We start from the raw sequence: 9,453 nt of genomic DNA on the forward strand, positions 1-9,453 counted from the left end.
AAAAAAAAACAGAGCATTTCAAAATCAAAACCAAAATACCAACATATATGCTCACAAAATAGAGCATTTCAGCCAGCTTTCCAAATCATAATTTGGAACCACAATCAAGTCATCATAACAGCAAAATAAACTCCAAATTCATCAGAATTTAATTGTTCAACCAACAGAAGGTATTAAAATTGTTCAGAAATTACAACCAAACCGAAATTAATTGTTCAAAACCAGAATTTAAACTCCTAATTAAAACTAAACAGAAACACAACAAAGATCAATCCTCATCCTCCGGTATGCCAAGGTGAGTCTTGAGCAGCCTCACTTCATGATCCAGGTCATCAAACCTGTCAAGAATACCAGAAAACAAGGATTCATGTCTCCTTGACATTTCCATGACCGCATCAATCTTGTTGATCATCAATTGCTCAAAGGGTGAAAACGGCTTTAGCTCTGCTTCAGGTTCCCTGCCAGGCTCAGCTTCCACCTGTGGTGGCTGATCCTCATCATGGGACGGAACACCGTCTTCATCAGTTGCCTGCTCCGGAGTAGGGGGTACATCGCCTTTAAACACCCATTTGTCTTCTTGTTTAAGCATCCCCATGTGATGCAATGAAGACTTCTCTATTTTGTTTGAAGCATGCAAAATTATTTTTCTTTCCCTAGATAAATCTACACCAGCAATTTCAAAAATCTTAGACAACAAAAGAGCATAAGGAATTGGGTCGTCTTCCTTCCGCCTAGCCTTCCACATACAATCATTTACGACCGATACCCAATCGATCTTGATTTTCTTCTTGATAACATGCATCAACAAAATGTCATCCCTTGACATTTGTGCATGATTGTGCAACCTGGGTTTCAACATCCAAGCAATAATAAAAGAAATTAGACGGGAATTCTTTTTCATACCTCCCGCCTGAAATTTCTTATAGTTTGTGTTCACCGGGTTCCTTTGACAGTCCCGGAAGGTAGTCAGCTCCTCAAAATCCCCAAAGTTGAAAGGTTGGGGTTTCTCCTATCCAGTGTCGCTCAGCCCCGCAGCAGCCTCCAATGTCGGTCCGTCCAACCGAATCATTTTCCCTTTCACCACCGATTTCATAATGTCGTCGTTGCTTGTGGCAAAACAGAGGAATAACCTTATCAACTTAGGATAATAAGGTCCATCCATCTCCAAAAATTTCTTCAATCCTTGGTACTCCAGAAGGGTTGGAAAACTGAAACCCTCATTCTTAAACCATTCAAGTTTAAGGGTCTTCGGAGGAATGATTCTCCGGCCAGCATACCACTCAAAATAATATTCTTGAGTCTTCTCATCAGGGAACCACTTTGAAATCAGTTGCCTAGAGGGTAGAGGACGTTTGCTCCCCCTCACTTCAAGCTTCTTTGGTCTCTTTGATGAAGATGCCATGAGTGGGTGTTGAAGAAGATGAAGAAAATGAGAGATTTGAGAGGTTTTGAGAGAGTTAGGGTTTGTGGGTTTGAGAGAGAATGAGAGAAAATGAGAGAAGAGAGGGTTTATGCCCTAATGGCTTCTGAGTGGGAGCTTATAGGAGGTTCCAAACGTTTGGCGTGCACTAAACCGTTTAAACACATTAAGAATTTTAAAAACTGCCCAGATAATCGATTATTTATGCAAATAATCGATTATTTGCATCAGGGAAATCCCTTAAAAACGCAATCTGATATGGATAATTGATTATTTTAAGGATAATCGATTATTACAGAGGGTAATATCTCCTTACACAGCCCAGATAATCGATTATTTACAGAATAATCGATTATTCCAGTGACTTCTTAGATTCCAACTCCCAGATAATCGATTATTACCCAAGATAATCGATTATTACAGTGACTCTTGAGTTCCTTCTTACCAGATAATCGATTATTGCCCAAATAATCGATTATTTCAGAGGCTCTTGGAATTCTTCATGTTCCAGATAATCGATTATTACCCAAATAATCAATTATTTTCATGGGTTTACTTAAGATAATCGATTATATTTTAAGATAATCAATTATTCCAGAGAAGTTTTACTTCTCAGAAATTTTAACTTCTCAAATTTCACCAAGTCTTATTTGTCACTTTAAATACTCTCTTCCAAGCATCTCTAATTATCATTTTCAAAGCATGATCAATTCAAACATGATTCATTAATTATTCCCAATTCAATTCTCAAATTGTTAAATCTTTCCCTTGGTAGAGGTTTTGTAAAAATATCAGCTAGTTGTTTGCTAGTTTCTACAAACTCTACAACACAATCATTCCTTTGCACATGGTCTCTCAAAAAGTGGTGTCTTATCTCAATATGTTTTGTCCTAGAGTGCAAAATTGGATTCTTAGTTAGATTTATTGCACTAGTATTGTCACACCTAAAAGGAATCTTATTCAGCTCAACTCCATAATGTCTTAATTGTTGTTTCATCCAAAGAATTTGAGCACAACAACTTCCAGCAGCTATATACTCAGCCTCAGCTGTACTCAAAGCAAAACAAGATTTCTTTTTGCTATGCCATGAAACAAGTGCACTACCTAGTAAGTGACAAGTTCCACTTGTGCTCTTTCTATCTAGTCTACACCCAGCATAGTCTGAATCTGAGTAGCCTATCAGACTTAGTGAGACTCCCTTAAGGATTCTCTTCACACTCTTCATATGAGATTCTTTAGGACAAGCCTGAAATCTTGCACATAGGCACACAACAAACATTATATCAGGCCTACTTGCTGTCAAGTACAAGAGTGATCCAATAATGCCTCTATACTTTGAACTATCAACAGCAATTCCTTTCTCATCTAAGTCAAGATTGCAATTGTTTGATATAGGTGTGGCAGCCTCCTTACACCCTTCCATACCAAACTTCTTCAGAAGTTCATTGCAATACTTGCTTTGACTTATGAAAATTCCATCATGCATTTGTTTGATTTGCAATCCCAAAAAGAATGTAAGTTCTCCCATCATTGACATTTCAAATTCTCCTTGCATGGTTTTAGCAAATTCTTTACAAAGAGAGGTATTTGTGGATCCAAACACAATATCATCCACATATATTTGTACATACATTGTATCATTTTTAAATTTCTTGACAAACAATGTATTATCTACCTTTCCTCTTTCATAGTCATTCTCAATCAAAAATTTGCTCAACCTGTCATACCATGATCTAGGAGCTTGCTTCAAGCCATAGAGTGCCTTTTTGAGCTTATACACATGATTAGGATTCTTAAAGTCCACAAAACCTGGTGGTTGTTCAACATACACTTCCTCTTGTATTAACCCATTGAGGAAAGCACTTTTCACATCCATTTGATAAAGCTTGAAATTCTTTATAGAGGAATAAGCAAGAAGTAATCTAATCGCTTCTATCCTTGCTACAGGGGCAAAAGTCTCATCATAGTCAATCCCCTCTTCTTGATTATACCCCTTAGCCACAAGTCTTGCCTTATTTCTTAGAATTATTCCAGATTCATCAAGCTTATTTCTGAAAACCCATTTGGTTCCAATAATTGGATAATCTTTTGGTAATGGCACTAAATCCCACACTTCATTTCTTTCAAACTGATTTAGTTCTTCTTGCATTGCCATTAACCAATGTTCATCTTTTAGTGCTTCATCAATGCTCTTAGGTTCAACTTGTTACACAAATGCCATAGTGTTGCAAATATTTTTAATAACACTCCTAGTTGAAACTCCCTTACCAATATTTCCAATTATGTTATCCATTGATAAGTCTCTAGAAGTTCTCCATTCCTTAGGCAGTTGTTCACTTGTTTCCTTTGCTTTCTCATGTGATTCACTCACTTTAGGCACTTCACTTGGTTCATTCTCCAATAGGGATTGATCAAGCAACTCAGTTAAATCTTCAATTTCAGTTTGCCTAGTCTCTTGCTTATTTGACTCATCAAATACCACATGGACAGATTCTTCTACAACTAGAGTTCTCTTACTATAGATCCTATAGGCCTTACTATTTGAAGAGTATCATAGAAAGATTGCCTCATCAGCCTTTGCATCAAACTTTCCAAGTTTCTCTTTCCCATTATTCAGCACATAGCATTTACACCTAAACACTCTAAAATATGAAATGTTAGGCTTCTTTCCTTTGTAAATTTTATAGGGTGTTTTCTTTAATATAAGTCGAATCAGAACTTTGTTTAACACATGACAAGTAGTGTTAATAGCATCAGCCCAAAAATATTTTGGCAAGTTTGTTTCATTCAACATTGTTCTAGCAAGTTCTTCTAAGGACCTATTTTTCCTCTCAACAACCCCATTTTGTTGAGGTGTCCTAGGTGCTGAGAAATTATGGTTTATACCATGTTCCTCACAGAACTTTTGAAACATTATGTTTTGAAACTCACCTCCATGATCACTTCTTATAGAGGTGATGTTTGAACACATCTCATTTTGAACAAGTTTGGCAAATTTTCTAAAGGCATTAAAAGCATCATTTTTATTTGCAAGAAACATAACCCATGTATATCTTGAGTAGTCATCAACAATCACTAAATCATAGTAGTTTCCGCCTAGGCTCATGGTTCTTGAAGGACCAAACAGATCCATGTGAATTAATTGTAAAGGTCTAGTTGTGGAAATCTGATTTTTGCTTTTAAAGCTAGCCTTCACTTGCTTGCCCTTTTGACAAGCATCACATAGTTTGTCCTTACCAAACTTGAGTTTAGGTAGACCAACCACTAATTCTTTCCTACACAGCTTATTCAAATGATCCATATGAATATGTGCAGCTCTCCTATGCCAAAGCCATATATTTGCTTCTTGGGTTATTAGACACTTAGTACTTGAGATTGCTATTGAGTGTTCTAAGTCAAGCATGTATATATTGTCAATTCTTTTTCCTATGAATCTGATTTCTTTTGTCTTTTTATCACAAATCAAGCAACATGTATCATCAAATTCAATTTTAAAGCCTTTATCACTTAGTTGACTAATACTCAGCAAATTATGTTTCAAACCATCAACAAGCAATACATTTTCAATCAATGTTTGAGAGGAGGAATTACCAACATTGCCATGGCCAAGAATTTTCCCCTTGTTGTTGTCACCATAGGTAACATACCCTTCATTATTCAATTTCAGACTTGAGAATTTTGAAGGATCCCCAGTCATATGCCTTGAGCAGCCACTATCAAGATACCAAAGTAGATTTTTGGCCCTCAAGCATTCCTATAACACAAATTCAGAGGAAAAATTTAGGTACCCATTTGAAGGGTCCTTGTTGGTTAGTTCTCAGCCTTTGACTCTTTTCAACCCAAACCATCTCTCCATTTGGAACTCCATATTTTCTAGAATAGCAGTTCCTAATTGTATGGCCTCTTTTACAGCAATAAAAACAAGTTGTTTGTCTAGAAAAGTTGCTTTTAAATTTTCTAAAATTTTGGTTTTTCACCAAAGCTTCTTTCTTTGACTTAAATGGCATGCTCATGCTTTGGTTGAAACCAAGTCCACTCCTATCAAAAGTGTTTCTTTGTTTTCCCAAAAGAATGTTTAAGTTTGAATTTCCATTTGTGAACTTTGCAAGAGTTGATCTCAAATCATCATTTTCTTTTTCAAAAACTTTGCAGTGTTCACAAGCATCTTTTGAGGAAGTGGAGTTTTCACAATGGGCTTCATTAAAGTTAAACATAGTTTGAAGATTTTCATGCTCATGCTTTAAATCCTCAAGCTCTTGTTCAACTTTAATTAAGGCATTTTCATACCATTTCAGCTTGTTTTTCAACTTTGAATTTAAGGCTCCTAATTTGACAGCTTCTTCATGGATTTGTATAAAAGCTTCTTGGAGTTGATCATAATCCGGATTTGATTCAAGGTCAGAGTCACTTACAATTGTGTCTTGGTCAGTTCCAGCCATCAAGCATAAGTTGTTCTCCTTACATTCGAATTCATCCCTTGATGTGCTTGAGTCATTATCTTCCCAAGCAATGTAGGCTCTCTTCCCTTTTCCATTTTTCTTAAATTTCTTCTCCTCTTGTTGCTTCTTCAAGAGATTTGGACACTCAGGTTTCATGTGTCCCGGTTTTCCACATTCAAAGCAATTGAAGGAGGATGTGCTTGCTTCCTCTTTCTTGTTTGCCTTTTTATTGAATTTGTAGGGGGAATTCTTCTTTCTTCTCATGAACTTTCTGAACTTCTTCACCAGCAAATTGAAGTTCTCAGTCTCGGAATCATCGGATCTTGTTTCTTCATACACCTCTTTTCCTTTGGCAGATTTCAAGGCTTTCAATGACACTCCATTGCCTTTCTTATCTTGCCGCTCATGTTCATCAAATATGTGCAGCTTTTGCTCATGCTCTCTCAGCTTCCCAAAGAGAGTAGCTAATGTCAAGGAGGTCAAATCCTTTGATTCTTCAATGGCTGTCACCTTTGCTTGCCATGATCTGTCCAAGCATTGCAGCACTTTTAAATTCAGCTCTTCCTTCTCAAATTTCCTGCCAAGGTCAACAAGGTGATTTATCAAGTGTGTAAATCTCTTTTGAAAGTCAAAAATAGATTCACCATTTTGCATTCTAAACAGCTCATATTCTCTAATGAGAGTATGCTTTCTTGATCTCTTTACATCACTTGTTCCTTCATGAGTGACTTGCAAAGTGTCCCACATTTCTTTAGCAGATATGCATTGTGAGATTCTAAAAAATTCATCAATAGACAATGCAGATGTTATGATGTTTTTGGCTCTCTTATCATGTTGGGATCTTTTCTTTTCCTCATCACTCCATTCATTCCAATGTTTTTCCTTTAGCTCATCACCATCTTTTTTCATAGGGATATAGGGTCCATTTTCCATAGCATCCCATACAGCAATATCAATAGCTTCTATGAAAATTCTCATCCTAATTTTCCAATAGACATAGTTTTCACCATTGAAAACAGGAGGTCTATGAATAGACACACCCTCACCATAGGGTAGGTTGTTGTTGGCCATTTTTGAAATCTTGAATAACTCTCAAGAACCTTGCTCTGATACCAATTGTTAGAAAAGAATGGCACAATCCAAGAAGGGGGTGAATTGGATTCTATGACCCTTTAAAAATTATCAGAGTATTTAGGATCTTTATTTCACTTAAACTTTTCTAAGACTGAATTTTTCAAATGAAGCTCTCTTATAGACTTGTTATGAAAGTATGAATGCAATATGCTTTCTTGATTACAAAATTGTGAGATTCAAATATAATGTTCTAATTCAGATGTAAACCAACAATTTTCACACACACATGTTAATCAAGAATTATCTTCTTTAATGTTCAATCAAGCAATTACTCAAAGTAAAAGATAAGGTAGAGGAATATTGCACAAGTCTTTTATACTAGTTCAGCCACTCCACATGTGACCTACATCCAGTCCTTAATCAACACTTGATTAAGATTTGTTCCACTGTCTTAAGCAAGAAGGTTTACAACCACACACACATGCATATACTTCAACACTAAAGATAACCACTTTCTTGACCCCAAGAAAGCACCCCTTGTAGAACCCACTACAAGAAACCTTACCACTTGAGAAACCCTTCTCAAGATTCTTACAAAGATTCACAAAGAATAAAGGAACGAATTCACCTGGAATTCTTGAAGCAAAATCTTAATCTTCCCCTTTCAAGATATGATGATGATGATAATCTCACAAAGTTTTTCACAAACATTTTTACTCTTGGATTTCACAAAGAAAACTCTCCAAGATGTCACAGAGACTCCACAAAAACGTTTTTCACAATTTGATTATCAGTTCTAACTCTTGTCTGAAGTTTCTCAAAGTTCAAACTATTTATAAAAGTTTCAGACGCAGATAATCGATTATTTTAAAGAATAATCGATTATTTTGTTCTTCAGATTTTCTGGAAATCAACCAAGAACAATATAATCGATTATTTTGCTGGATAATTGATGTATGGAAAACCGCAAGTGTACGGTTGTCGTCAAGTAATAAATATCGAATCACAGGGACTACGTGTTTGACCTAGAATTACTAGTATTTTAATTTGAATTTTAAAACAGATGGAATTTTTGTTTTGAGATGATAAGATCAGATTCGATGGTAAAAGAGATAGTAATGCAATTAATGAATAAGATAAAACTTTAAGATAAGATAAGGAGATTTCCGGGAATCTAGGGTTCGCACAAAGAGTTCCAACATTATTGAATTATTATTTTCATTAATTAATTCTATTCCATCTTGAAGGTAGTCTTAACCTAATTTAATCCTTGCACCTTCTCAGGCTACGAGGACGTGTTTAATTAAAATTAATCTCTACTCTCGTGGTAATTACGTTCAATTAAACCCATTAAGATCTTTGTTAATCTATTGCTCCTCGAAAGCTTAAATCAACTTTCGTGATTTAACACTCAAGTCTGTTCCTTTAGGTTCCGATAATTAGGTTCTCCTCTCAGTTCTCCATCATAGCCCATAAAAGTAAAAGGTCGCTCAAACGAACCTTTCCTTCAGAATCACCTCGGGCCAAAACAGTAGAGGCAATAAAGCGGTGCATAATACGGATGGCGGGATGGCGGAAAGCAGAGGAACTACATGCGACCCAATTACTTGTACCTGTCAAACTATACCAAAAAGAACCAGGGTTGAAAGAACTTGGGGTTCTCGTGCTCCCTCCAGTGGGAAATCCAAAAATATTATTGAACTGAGCCAGGGTTAATTCGTGTTCTTGGTTAAACATACGGAAAGAAATCAAACCTTCAGAACAATTTGGCCCAGATAATATTTCCGTGTGGAGAGAGCTCAAGAACTCAAGAACTAGTCGAGGATAAACAACATCATTATGCATGGTAGCAAAGGTTGTCCACCCAATGTTAGTTAACATGAAATTGATATCAGCACGTAAACCCAACTTACGAATAAATGGGAAGTCGAGATACCTGGTAGGATGGATAGTGCGGAAGCGTAATACCTCGTTCCGCTCACGCTGTTCATCGTTCCGATAGAACCTCGGAGGAAGGTGCGGAATTTCACTTGCTTCTTCCTCGTAACTGTGGGTATCGGAAGCGGTGGAGGACGAACCAACGGTACGGGTGCGCTTGGGAGCCATGGATGAACGGAAGGAGTGAATGTGGGAGGAAGAGGGAAGAAGAGGAAGAAGAAGTGAGAAGCTAGGGTTTGGGAGAGAAGAAAAGAGAGAATGGGCAGAGTTCGTAAGTTTGAGAGAAGTGAGAATGTAAAAGGAGGGGGAAAAATATATAAGGGAAAGGGGAATTTCAAAAATCACGGGTTGTATCTGTTGAGCGTCAGCAGGGAATCACGGGCGTGATTGGAAATCACGGCCGTGATTCTCTTTGTGAGTTTTCAAAAATTCAAACAGAGGAGATCACGCCCGTGATTTATAATCACGGTCGTGATTCTCTCTGGGGTTTTCCAAAAATTTTCCAGAGAAGATCACGCCCGTGATTTAGAATCACGGTCGTGATTCTCTCTGGAACTCTAAAATTTTATTTTATTATTTTAT

This window comes from Cajanus cajan, chromosome 4, assembly GCF_000230855.2.
Source record: "Cajanus cajan strain Asha chromosome 4, NIPB_CcT2T_4, whole genome shotgun sequence".
Classification (NCBI taxonomy): Eukaryota; Viridiplantae; Streptophyta; class Magnoliopsida; order Fabales; family Fabaceae; genus Cajanus; species Cajanus cajan.